Raw genomic sequence first — 14,603 nt, forward strand, 5'->3', positions numbered from 1 at the left:
GTAAACCTGTTGGACTGAATGATATTTCACCATGGGTTTTGAGAGAATGTGCTAAAGAACTGACAGCTCCATTGACCTTGGTTTTCAATAAAAATCTTGCTGTGGAAGGAAGGAAGGAAGGTAAGATAGTGCCACTGCATAAGAGCGGTAGCAGACTGGAAGTGTCTAATTATAGGCCTGTTTGTGTGTCATCAGTAGTTGTTAAGGTCTTGGAGAAATCAGTGAGGGACTATATACAGCATTGGGCAGATGAGGGTAGTGTTGCCTGTGAGAATCAACAAGGATTTGTTAAGGGGTGCTCTTGCTTTAGTAATATGATTGCCTTTTATAATAAAGGGTTAGTCAAATGGATTCAGGATTGGCTGATTGATAGGTATCTGAGAGTTGTGTATGGTGGGGGCAATATCAAGGAAGTAGGTTACAAGTGGGGTTCCACAGGGCTCAGTACTGTATTGTTCAACCTTTATATCAATGATATTGTCAATGGATTGCAAGGGCACATTCAGTTGTTTGCGGATGATATGAAGCTGGGAAGAGTTATCAGTAATAGTGCAGATGTGATAGCCCTGAAGAGGATTTGAAAAAAAACTAGAGAGATGGATAAATGAATCGGGGGTTTCGGTTAAATGCAGCAAAACGTAAATTCTTCAGGTTTGGGATCCATTGATGGGAGGATGCATACTCGATTGGAGGAGGTAGGGGAGACGAGATCTGGGGATGATGATTGATAGAAAACTGAAATTTAGGGAGCATATTGCAAAGGTGGTGAAGGTAACTCAGAGGATTGCTGCAATACTGAGAAGGATGCTGACCTGCAGAGATAAAAGAGTTATCATTCCGTTGTATAAGACCCTGATCAGACCACACTTAGACTCTTGTTCTCAGATTTGGTCCTCAGGATTTGAAGGGGATAAACTGACTGTGGAAAGGGTACAGAGGCAGATAACAAAGATGGTTTCAGGACTGTACAATATGAGGTATGAGGATCGATTGAGAGAATGTGGACTGAAGATTTTGGTGAATAGAAGAAGGAGAGGTGATATGATAGAGACTTTTAAACTGTTGAGAGGTAGTTACAGAATATACATTGGAGAGTTCTTTCACTTGGTGGAATGGCTGGAAGGAGTGAAGCAGTGAAGGAGGAAAGGGGCCACCCCTGGAAGTTACAAAAGGAGGCTGTGCGGAAGAGGGTGAGGAGTAGTTTCTTTGCATGGAGGGTAGTTGAACCTTGGAATGAATTGCCTGAAAGAGTGGTTGGAGCGGGAACGGTCAATGGGTTCAAGGAGTGGTATGATAAATTTTGTGTTTCCTAAAAACGACCTCCCACAGTGAGTCTTTTGACTTCATGGAGGCCTGGATAATAATAATAATAAATGTTTCTATCATATCCCCTCTTCTCCACCTATCAACCAACCTCACCTCTGCAGTCCACAAGCTCTCAATCTATCAATATAGGGAGCAATTTTTACATCACTCACCAACTTAGTCACTCTCCTCTGAACCCGCTCCACAACCTCCTCATCTCCAAGGAATCCAGGTGACCAGACCTGAGCATAGTAATCCAAATGTGGAAGTATCAATGCCTTATAAAGGGGAATAATAACCTCTTTATCTGTGGATGTTAGTGTGTTCCTCAACAATCAAGTAATCCTATATGCAATCTTGGACACCTTAGCAATGTGTCCCCTGAACTTCATCTCTATCCACAATATATAGGGGTGTCACATTTGGCATGCATGCCAAGGATTCCTCATCCCTGATCTAGCATCTCGCTCTCTTTAATTTGTCACTAGTCTTTTTTTTTTTTTAAACATGTTATATGCTACTTCTGTTCCACTGTCTGCTGATCAATTACTAATCTTCCATGACAAGAGGAACTTGTTCATTTCACTCTCTTATCTATCAAAGTATACATTGCAGCAGAGTTTTATAGAGGAATTTTGTAAAGGAAGTGCTTCTTTTGATACAGTATGGTGTATGAATTTAGCTTTATAATGGGCTGTATTAAAAGGCATGTCAGGTGTTCAAATGTTTTACAATCCATCTTTCTTTGGAAAGCAGCTACGTGTATGTTTCCTGGGTGATTTCTGGCCAATTCCATGTCACAGCATTTTTTTTTTCTTTTCTGAAATTGAAATCTCATGAAATCTAAATGTCTCTACTTTAAAAGACCTCAAAAACTTTGCAAAAATTCTGGAGTTTCTATCAGCAGTCCCAGGATATTTTTATACGTTACAACATGTAATTTTGTCTTCATAGAATTATTATTATTATTAGCATCTGACCTCCATGGAGTCAGAGACTCATCATAGGAGGTACAAATTACCACTCAAATTCCTTGAGCCATTTCTTGAAAGCAGGTCTGGATTGTTTTTAGTTATTTTAGTCATTGCCAGCATGGCAATGACTGAAAAAAAGCTGAGTGGTTAGCATATCCACTCTCCAGCCAAAGGGCTGCAGGTTCGATCCCGCTGTGGGCATGGATGTTTGTGGAAAATACTAGTGGTGGTGGTCTGCGGTAGATGGTATTGGTTTAGATGATGAAGGTAGTTGCAGATGGAGAGTTGTAAAGTAGGTGCCCTCCCTCGATGAGGCTTGGACTCCCTGGAGGTGTAATGTAATAATAATAATAATAACAGAACTCTTTTCTCCACTGTTTTTATTATCTTCTGATTCCTCACTTTTGCCTTCAGTTTTGCACTTCACAAAACTGAATGGTGTAGCTTGCATTTCTTTTCATAATAAGAAAATTTCATTTATTTTACAGATAATTTATATAAATTATCCATAAAATAATTCAATAGGAAAGACAAGTTTACAAAAACAACAGAAAATAGTCAACACTGGCAATGGAGCCAGACTAACTTTTCATGATGCAATGTCAATAACATGATCTGGTCTCCAGCTCATCAATGCAAGATAACTGTCTTTTTTTTAAATAACCCTATTAAAAACCTTTTCATTAAGTATGTTCAAGTATATAATTATACTAAGCTAATTCATGTTGTGAATTTTGAAAATAAGCTTACACCGGTACTACATTACAACTTCATACCTACTTAAGGATTAAAGAGGGTGTATGGGATAATTATAGTTGGCAGCAAAACAAACAAAAATCAACATTGTTATATTATTTTTTCATTTTGTTTTGTTTAAGGATATCTCTCATTTAAGAATGGATTACAACTTGCAAGTTATGCAGAATGAAATGTTTGAGAATACTTGTCTATTTATTTCAAATTAATCTGTAGACACAGAGTAAGTTTTAGTTTATAACAGGATGAGAGATAAATAGTACCACTTGTTGTCACAGATATATCACATCAAGGTATCTTTGAGAGTATCTTCATTAAAACTAACTTTTGGCAAGGACATCAGTCTACAAAGGAATTAACTTATTAAATGAATTACATAAGATACTGTCTCCTGGTTGAAAATAAAACTTCTTTATTACATTCATTGGAGGGCTCCCCACCCTGTGATCAAATAACTTGATAGTGAATGAGATGAAGTTTTGAAAAAAAAAAAAAAAAAAGTGTAAATTATAGAAAAAATAAATAAGGCAATGCATTTAGAAAGAAGCTAAAAATTCACTTCCCACTTGTCTCTGATAATTTGCCTGTAGCAAGTGGATTTCTGGAGCCCTAATCCACCTAGTTTAACAAAAACCAAGGAATTATCTTAAATCAAGCCTGGTCTTCATTTTTCAAAAATCTTAAATACACTAAACTGCTAAATCATTTAACCATTGATTTTTTTACTATTGTCTTGTAAACACCTCTTGTTAACATACTAATCATTTTTTTGTATTTCTCATGATGAAGTGTACCACAAGAGCACATAAAACAACTGGTAAAGTTGTTTTTTTAATTTTTTTTATGGTTACCAGTTTACACGTGATTTTTGTGAAAACTGCCTAATTAAAGGATATGCAGTCTACTCTCGCTACAGAAAATACCATTAAAACTAACTTGTTCACTAATGTACAATTAACTACCAAAAAAGTCTTGACTAAATTCTCACAAACCTAATCTGAAAGAAATTCAAAACAGCAAATTATCCCTGATTACAAGTTTACTATAATGAGAAACTATAAGGTAGGTGATGGCAATAGAAGAGAGTCACAGCAGTCAAGTAGCTTCTGCAGACTGGCCTCTATATAATATAATATGCAGGACTGAATCCAATACTGGCATGTCTGGAGGCTTCCCGATCAGCTAGCCAATACTCCTGCTTGCTGTGCCATGACTGAAAGGAGTATGAGTATACCAGTTTGCAGGGGCCATTGTCAAGACCACACTTGGATTGGAGTCTGGGCACTCCCTGTGTGGGAATTAAGTGCATAATCTCTCTCACCTGAGCTATGTACCCTCCATGCTCTTTTAGTTTCCTGGACTAACTCTACCACGAAAGATAACAAAACAATCTGTCACTGAGGATATAAAAAAATCTCTTACAAAAAATGCAGACAAATCGGCTCTTCAGAACACATGCAATTTACAGACAAAAAATAGTAGTGGTGGTAGTGACCAGTAGATGGCATTGATGCAGATAATGATTGCAGGTTTGGTGTAGTTGGTGGGTGGGGACGGAGAGTTGTAGAGTAGGTGTCCTCCCTTGATGAGTCTTCAGACTCCTTGGAGGTGTCATGAAATAATAATAATAACAAATACAACACTGCAAACAATAATAAAAGTACATTCCAAAAAAAGCCAAAATATCATCCAATAAAAACATTTCTACATCTATTTCACTAACAACTGGGGTATCAAACCCTATTTGGCCTGCACCAGGACTGCAGTCTTCCTCATCTATCTCAACTACTTTGTTAATTATGCCTTCTGTAAAAAAGGGAAGCACATGCACTTTTGTCATATTGGCCATTCTTTATCAATGGTTATTGAACATGGCATCCCCACTTTTTGATCTGCTCTGGGTCAAGATTTCCTTACTTCATTTTATAGCTTTCCTAATTCAGATAACCACACTGCACTCTTTCACTACTTATCTTGAAAAGTTGATTTTGTGTGTGCAAGCAACTTTTAGAAATAATAGCCTGTTTTGACAAAAGGTGCTCTGGCATACCCAGCAAACATTCTCAACACAAAAAGGATATCTTCCTGGTTGGAGGAAATGCCAACTAAACCCATTAGGTAGTAGATAGTGGATGACCTTCATTATCCATTGAAATACCACTATCATGTGCGTCTGCAAGGGGGGGGGGGCAGACGAGGCACTTGTCCCCATTGATGTGTGAAAAAAAAATTAACTAATTAAATAAAAATTTATTGATGTAATTATTATTATTATTTTATTATTTTCGTGACACCTCCAAGGAGTCTGAAGACTCATCACGGAAGGACATCTATTGTACAACTCTCCATCTCTACACTGAACCTCATCTAATCATCTACATTAGCACCATCTACCGCCCATCACCACAGCTAGTATTTTTTGACTGTAAATTGCATGTGTTCTGAAGGGCCGATTTGTCTGTATGCAGGATGAAAAACCCGAGTTTCCGGGAGAAAAAACCCTGCTACCTCCGTATGAGATCGGCTAACTCACCTTCGATTGAAAAAGTCCATATAAAGATTCCTCCCGTCATGACGAGACTTGAACTTAGGCCTTTTCCAATTGAAAGGCGCAATGTACCGTCGTTCTTCCAATTGCGCTAGAGGCACTTATTTGTCTCTCTAAACTTTGCCCCCCCCCCTGGAAAATTTTCTGCAGATGCCCATGACCATCATCCTGTTTATGGGAAGCCTGATCTGATGCCATATCTGATTCTGACCTCCACAGCTGGGGGTTCAGATTTCTGTCCCCTCTCTCCTCCATGCAGCATTAGTTATACCCTTCAAGGACATTCCAACCACATTTAGAGACCCAATGTCTATTCCATTTTGAGGACATCAATGAAAATGATGGTGCTGCAGGCCAACCTCCAAGATAGTACATGGTCCAAACATGTCAATAACGAGTCAGGAGACTTCCTAGTGAGTAGGGGCCAATACCACATACTCTGCCAGGGATGCTGAGTCTGAGTGGTGTTATGTGGGAGGTACTGTCAAGGCCATGTTATTGCAATGAGACTGGCCACTCTGTATGAGTGTCATGTTCAAAAGTCTATCTTTTCTCACTTCATATCCCTGCTCTATCTATTCATCTAATCTGAATCAAAAATGAAATTGAATAGTAGCAGTGATGCTGCAATGAAAATAAATCTCCTTGAAAAACTAATCCCAACAAAAAGAGCCAAACCAAACGCAATATAAAAAACATGCCAGAATCCTTACAAAAAATACTTTCACATCCACATTGCCAACATCCATGGCATAAACACCAACATACATTATGTAAATCATCACTTAAACACACACACACAGATCAGACTTCCTACTCTTGACCAAAACTAAAACTAGCATCAACCACAGCTCACACTCATGTTCAAATTACACACCTCGTGATTCCTTTCATCACCAGGATGACACATGCTTTTGTGAGATCTGATATTGCTTGCCAGAGCAGGTAAGGAACCCTTGTGCCACAGAAGGTCAAAAGTAGGAGATTCTAAATTAGTCATTCTCTGACCTCTTCATCTTCCTATCCATCACCTTCTACAATCCAGCTATCCAAATAGTGAAGCTGAGGTCATCTTCCTAGGTGATCTTAATGCTAAAAACTCCAACTGACTATCTTTTTCCCTCACACTGCTGACCAAGATGGATGAAATGCAGAAGTTATTGATATAAGCAACCTAATATATATTGTACATTTACATACCTAAATTCTTAAAAACCCTCTCCACCTTCCCAATATCTGAGGATTTATTTTTTAACCAGTTCTCTTAGATACACTGCTCCTCTTGATAACTCAGATCACAATGTTGTACAAATTTCCCTCACACAGAATGCCCTCCATCCAACTACTCCAAACCTAGTTTGCTTTGGTACTATAAAGAACCAAATGAGTTGACCTCTGGAACATCTGCTCTACTCTTCCTTTCCTGTGTTAGTACCAAATGTAATAAGCTTGCCTCCTGCTCAATTGGCTAAGGTGCCACTGGACATAACTTCTGCCCTACCTTATTTCCACTTCTCTCTCATATTCTGATGGTACCATGGTAACATTACCTAAAGATACCTAAAGGTAAGGCAGACCTTTTGGCATCAGTCTTTTTTTGCCAACTCTTGTATAAATGATTAAGGAAAATCACTGCCTTCAATACCATAAACTGTTCACCCCCATGCCTCCTGATTTTTTGCCAGAGGGGCTTCAGAAAAATCTTCATTCTTCTTGATATTAATGTCTCCTTGTCCAGATAATACCCCTCCAGTTGTGCTCTAGAATCTTATTCATCTGGCATGTACTCAACAGCAGGAAGTAATCCTTTATCCAGGCTGTACCTAAAAAGGGGAGATAAAAATCAACCATCAACAAACTGTCATCCTATTCCTCTCCCCCTCAGTACTCTTGAAAGTGATGGAGGTCATCAACAACTAGCTTCTTCACTACCTGGAGACCCATCAGTTAATCAGTGATTACCAGTCTGAATTTTGCCATTCTTATTTCACAGTAGACTTCCATGTTTCCCGTTACCCATATTTGGACATGGGATGTGGAAAGATTTGAAGAAATTCATATAGTTGCTCTTGATATTTCAGAAGCATTTGATCCTGTCTAATGTTGAGGTCTATTCAACAAACTACAATCTTATGGTTTTTTCCCTCTCCCATTTGTGAATGGACTGCCAGCTACCTCTCTAGTTGCTCAGTGCATGTCATGAGGAGGACTTCCTTTCATCAGAGCAGCCACTGGTTAACATCAATGCTGGAGTATCCCACAGTTCTGTACTCATATCCACACTCTTCCTTCTATACGTCAATGACATTCACTTTCTATAACTCTTCAAAACCTAATCATCATTTTGCTGATGACAATACTCTTCATTTGAGAAATCCTATACTGAAATAATTGAAGTTTCAAGATCTTTCATAATCTGTGTCTTAAATGACCAGAATAAAATCACTCTTCTTACTTATGATAATGTTCTGATTTCCATTCAAGATCAGGTCCCCCTTCTTTGACTGATTTTCACATCCATTTTATCCTGGCATATGACACCCAGAATCTCCTAAAAACTACATATTCTTTTTTGTTCAAAACACTACTTCTCTCCTACTCAACTCCTAACACTTTATAAATCCCAAATCCATCATTAGAATGTTATTCTCACATTTGGGGTGATGCACTCCCTAAGAATTCCAAGATTTCTTAGGAAATCTCCCTAAGAATTCTTGATTATAGTAAATAAGCAGATTCTTGATTAAGTAGATTGTAAGAGGGCAATGTACCTAATTGGCACTCCTCTGTCAAAGATTCCCCTCCAATCACTTTATGAGAGGCACTCTTTTTTTTTTTTTTTTTGCAATTATGCTTTTTTTATAAGTTTTAATGGGCATTGCTGTGTTGAACTGGCCATTACCATTCCTCTATTTTCCTGCAATCATGGAAGAACTAGAGCAGCCACTGGTTAACACCTGTATAACAGTCCAACTCTAAACACACCAGACCAACTCTTCATAACTTATTTTAATAGTATCAGAACACAAAACAAACTAGATTATAAAAAGATATTTATTAACTGGGTTATATTTCACTGGTTTGAAAACCAGCATCTTCAGAGCAAAACCACATGATACAGTTTATATGTGACAGATCTCAAGTCCTAATTGGCATCTTCTAATGTTGAAAAAAGTATTACAAGCATGTAGGAATTGATCTTAGGATAACAATCTCCTAAATTTTTGGCACATTAATGCAGCCATACTTAAGATTAGGAGAATGCTTCATAGCCACTGCTGATTCTAAAAATAATCTTTCTGACCTTGAATGACTTTTGTAGAAAGTATTTTACCTTGGGTATAATAAATGTTAAAGATACCAAACTATTTTAAACCTGGTTTCACTCCATTTCCCAAGTAAGCAAACAGACAAACAAGTCAAGTTTGTGCCTGCAAGTCTAGCTGACCCTGCAGGTAGTGCAAAACCAAGGCAACTCATGGTAAAAGTAGAATAAGGTCTGATCGCTAATCTTAATATTTACCCATAATGCAAAGCACAGCTCCTGGAAGAGATGTATGATGCTTTGTATTAAAGGCAAGGGGCCACTACCCAGACTGGTTTCGACCTTTATTGAGGTCTCATCAGTGGGAGCCAGGCTAGAAATACTGAGATTTTTATTTAATAAGGTTAAAACACCTTATGGTAACTTGTTCTGGTAAAATACTTATAAGCTCTGTATTACTAAAATCTTGGTATTTCTAGCCTGGCTCCCACTGATGAGACCTCAATAAAGGTCGAAACCGGCCTGGGTAGTGGCCCCTTGCCTTTAATTTAATACAAAGCATCATACATCTCTTCCAGGAGCTGTGCTTTGCATTATGGGTAAATATTAAGATTAGCAATCAGAGCTTATTCTACTTTTACCATGAGTTGCCTTGGTTTTGCACTACCTGCACGGTCAGCTAGACTTGCAGGCACAAACTTGACTTGTTTGTCTGTTTGCTTACTTGGGAAATGAAGTAAAACCAGGTTTAAAATAGCTTGGTATCTTTAACATTGAATGAGTTTTATATAGCACATTGGTTTTCTTCCATCTAATCCTGTATGAAGGGATGTCCAAAGATGGTCTGCCCATCCAAACTTGCCATAATAATAGTAGTAAATGTATTTCTTATGTGCTCCAAGGCAGATGTTAAAAAAATCTTTCTGTCTGTCTATAACAGGATAAGTCACAGGGAACTTCATTTATACTCCAGGATAAGCTAGAGGGCGTGGTTTGTCCTTAGGAGGGCAAATCAGAGTTGCTAATTTGACACATGATTTGAATATGGTGTGATTATATAGAGATGCACACTGAAAAGACAGCCAAAGAACTAATAAAACATAACCTTCACACCACAAGTCAAAAAAAAAATAATAATAAAAATGGAAGAAAGAAAGTAATGAATATGCTGCTTCCATGGAATCTGTTAAGAACAGTAACTGAAAAATAAAATTTTAAAATTTAATCTGTTTCAAATATTTACCAAACTTCTTAATAGCACAGAACATGCCTATGAATATTTATTATTATACTTCAAAATAATTTGGAAGTTTGACATTTTTATTTTAACACTATAAAAATTATGATGAAAAAACATGAAGGGATGTCCAAATCATGGTCTGCACTTTGACAAGAGGATTTGAATAAACTAGACAGATGGGTAAATAAATGGGGTTGTCAGTTCAATGCAGCAAAATGTAAAGTCTTGAGGTTTGGGATCCATTGACAGGAGGATGCGTACTCGATTGGAGGAGCTGTACTGGAAGAGGTAGAGGAGACGAGATCTGGGGTTGATGATTGATAGAAAACTGAAATTCAGAGAGCATATTGCAAAGGTGGAGAGGGTAACTCAGAGGATTGCTGCAATACTGGGAAGGATGCGGACCTGCAGAGATAAAAGAGTTATGATTCCATTGTATAAGACCCTGATCAGACCACACTTAGACTCTTGTTCTCAGATTTGGTCCCCAGGATTTGAAGGGGATAAATTGACTGTGGAAAGGGTATAGAGTCGGATAACAAAAATGGTTTCAGGACTGTACAATATGAGTTATGAGGATCGACTGAGGGAATGTGGACTGCAGAGTTTGGTGGATAGAAGAAGGAGAGGTGAAATAATTGAGACATAAACTGTTGAGAGGCAGTTACACGGTAGATATTGGAGAGTTCTTTCACTTGGTGGAACGGTGGGAAGGAGCGATGACTAGGGGCCATCCCTGGAAGTTACAAAAGGAGGCTATGCACAAGAGGATGAGGAGCGGTTTCTTTGTGTGGAGGATGGTTGAACCTTGGAATGCATTGCCTGATAGAGAGTGGTTGGAGTGGGGATGGTTAATGGGTTCAAGGAGTGGTATGATAGACTTTGTATTTCCTAAAAACGACCTCCCACAATGAGTCTTTTGACTCCATGGAGGTCTGGATAATAATAATAATAAAAACATGACAATAAAAATATCAGCCATTATAAAGTATAATTTCTGGGAAATTCCCATGCTACTCCTCTTAAACACTATTAATATAATTAACAGCTATTTTAGCCTGTTTTTGTTTAGGAGTGTCCCTTATATTTAATACATTGGCTAACATAACTCAAAAGGGGTATATATATATTTTAGGGCATTATGGGCGAGTGTAGAAGGCAATTATGGCAGAATAAAAAATGTGGAAAAATTATGTACATACCTTGATTTTGGTTTAAAGATGCCTTCTAAATCCAAGCTCTTGTTGAAAGGGGGGGGGGGAGAGAGGGAAAGAACATTGGGATGTACTTGAGACACGGGGAAATAAGTTTGGGAACAAAAAAATATATATTATTTTGTTGTGGGGAGAGGGAGGAAAGAAGGGGAAGGGTATCCTTATGTGGAAACTGGGGCAAGGGTTTACGGGGTGTGGACTGTTTCGGTCATCGTCGGAACTTTGTGGAAATGACTGTAGGGCTATGTCAAGGCTGCAAGATGTATCTGCCAAATTTGGACATTTGTTGTCGCTAAATGGCCAGAGGCGTGGCTTAATTTGTAAGTTTTGGAACGTCCAACATTCGGAAATTAGGTAGGGGCGGTGGACGTTGATAGAATTATCATCGCATTTTATGGCAATAGTTTCGGATATTCTAAGCATCGTTTCGTTTTCTTGTTTGTCAATGATGGCTTTGTCAATTTGGGGAATGTGTTTTAGTTCAAGGGCGTGAGCTGCAATTTCAGTCTTCCCTGTATTCTGTGGTTTGTTTTTCTTTTTGATGTTGCGATGTGTTTTCGTGTTCAGATATTCTGGAATGGGAATATTGCAATCCCTGAAGTGCTCTTGTAGTCTGGTCCATAACGACCTAATTGTAGAGCCCGTGTAGGTGACGTCACAGTCTTTTTGACAAGGAAATTTGTAGACTACGTTGTGGTGTTCGAATAATTCTTTATGAGTGAGAGATTTAGTAGGTTTTAGGAGAGTTGCTAATTTATGGTTTGTGGTGAATACTAGCTTATAGTCCGTGTTTTTGAAAATGTATTTGTAAGCTTTGTATGTGTTTTGGATGTATGGCAATTTGATGACCATACATGTCGGGAAGTCTGCTTTTGTTGTTTTATTGTTAAGATGGCATTTTGCCGTAAAGTTCGCGTAATTTATTAGGTGCGTGGGGTAGTTGCAATTTTTGAAAACCTGTGTTAAATACTTCAGTTCAGTGTTAAGAAAATTGCTGTTGGTGGAGAATTTGTAAGCATTGATAAATTGTGATAGGATGACTGATTTTTTAACGGAATATGGGTGGTATGAATTGAAATGGAGGTAGTTTCCGACATGTGTGGGCTTGTGAAATATCTTCGTGGCAATTCTGTTACGGCTTCTGATTAATATAAGATTTAAGAAATTGATGGATATGTTCTGTCCTGTTTCCATGGTGAATTGTAGTCTGTTGCTAAAATCGTTGAGGGATGTTTGTAAGGCGGAGATGTGTGAGGGCTTGCCAATGCATAGAATATCGTCTACGTATCTGCCATAGAAGGTGATGCCGGGGGGAAGGGAAGGGTGGAGTAGAAGTGATTCAATGTGCGCCAGGAATAACTCCGCTAATTGTCCACTGATGTTTTGGCCCGTTGGGAGACCGAAAATTTGAACATATAAGGAGTTGTTGAATTTAAAGAAGTTGGCAGATATTGTGAGTTTAATCAAACTAATGATGTCATTTGGTGTTAATTTTGTGCATGTGTGTGGGGTGTGGTCCTCGGACAGTAGTGTGTATACGATGTCTAAAGTTTTGGGAACATCCACATTGGTGTATAATGAAGTTGCATCTAGTGAGGAGAGGATGTCATCCTGGGATGGAGTAGTGTTGCTTAATTTCCAGAATAGGTCATCTGTATTTTTGATCATACAGATAGACGTATCAAAAATACAGATGACCATCTCCGCCTTACAAACATCCCTCAACGATTTTAGCAACAGACTACAATTCACCATGGAAACAGAACAGAACATATCCATCAATTTCTTAAATCTTATATTAATCAGAAGCCATAACAGAATTGCCACGAAGATATTTCACAAGCCCACACATGCCGGAAACTACCTCCATTTCAATTCATACCACCCATATTCCGTTAAAAAAATCAGTCATCCTATCACAATTTATCAATGCTTACAAATTCTCCACCAACAGCAATTTTCTTAACAGTGAACTCAAGTATTTAACACAGATTTTCAAAAATCGCAACTACCCCACGCACCTAATAAATTACCCGAACTTTAAGGCAAAATGCCGTCTTAACAATAATGCAACAAAAGCAGACTTCCCGACACGTATCGTCATCAAATTGCCATACATCCAAAACACATACAAGGCTTACAAATACATTTTCAAAAACACAGACTATAAGCTAGTATTCACCACAAACCATAAATTAGCAACTCTCCTAAAACCTACTAAACCTCTCACTCATAAAGAATTATTCGAACACCACAACGTAGTCTACAAATTTCCTTGTCAAAAAGACTGTGACGTCACCTACACGGGCTCTACAATTAGGTCGTTATGGACCAGACTACAAGAGCATTTCAGGGATTGCAATATTCCCATTCCAGAATATCTGAACACGAAAAAACATCGCAACATCAAAAAAGAAAAACAAACCACAGAATACAGGGAAGACTGAAATTGCAGCTCACGCCCTTGAACTAAAACACATTCCCCAAATTGACAAAGCCATCATTGACAAACAAGAAAACGAAACGATGCTTAGAATATCCGAAACTATTGCCATAAAATACGATGGTAATTCTATCAACGTCCACCGCCCCTACCTAATTTCCGAATGTTGGACGTTCCAAAACTTACAAATTAAGCCACGCCTCCGGCCATTTAGCGACAACAAATGCCCAAATTTGGCAGATACATCTTGCAGCCTTGACATAGCCCTACAGTCATTCCCACAAAGTTCCGCTGATGGTCAGACGATGACTGAAATGGTCCACACCCCGTAAACCTTTGCCCCAGTTTCCACATAAGGATACCCTTCCCCTTCTTCCTCCCCTCTCCCCACAACAAAATAATATATATATATATATATTATTAATAGTAACCCAGGTTCCCAAACTTATTTCCCGTGTCTCAAGTACATCCCCATGTTCTTTCCCTCTCTTCCCCCCCCCCCCCCTTTCAACAAGAGCTTGGATTTAGAAGGCATCTTTAAACCAAAATCAAAGTATGTACATAATTTTTCCACATTTTTTATTCTGCCATAATTGCCTTCTACACTCGCCCATAATGCCCTAAAATATATATATACTCCTTTTGAGTTATGTTAGCCAATGTATTAAATATAAGGGACACTCCTAAAAAAAAACAGGCTAAAATAGCTGTTAATTATATTAATCAGCCATTATGTTTTTTTACATCTTGATCCACCTCTTCAGAAGCAGATTAATCTTCTACAATACTATTCGTAGATAAACAAAATTTGAAGCACTCAGTCTTAACTTTCTTCTCAAAGTATAGTCTGTGACTATA

The sequence above is a fragment of the Typopeltis vanoorti genome, chromosome 8 (assembly GCF_054136105.1).
Source record: "Typopeltis vanoorti isolate ZY-2024b chromosome 8, IOZ_Tvanoo_1.0, whole genome shotgun sequence".
NCBI classification, from domain to species: Eukaryota; Metazoa; Arthropoda; class Arachnida; order Uropygi; family Thelyphonidae; genus Typopeltis; species Typopeltis vanoorti.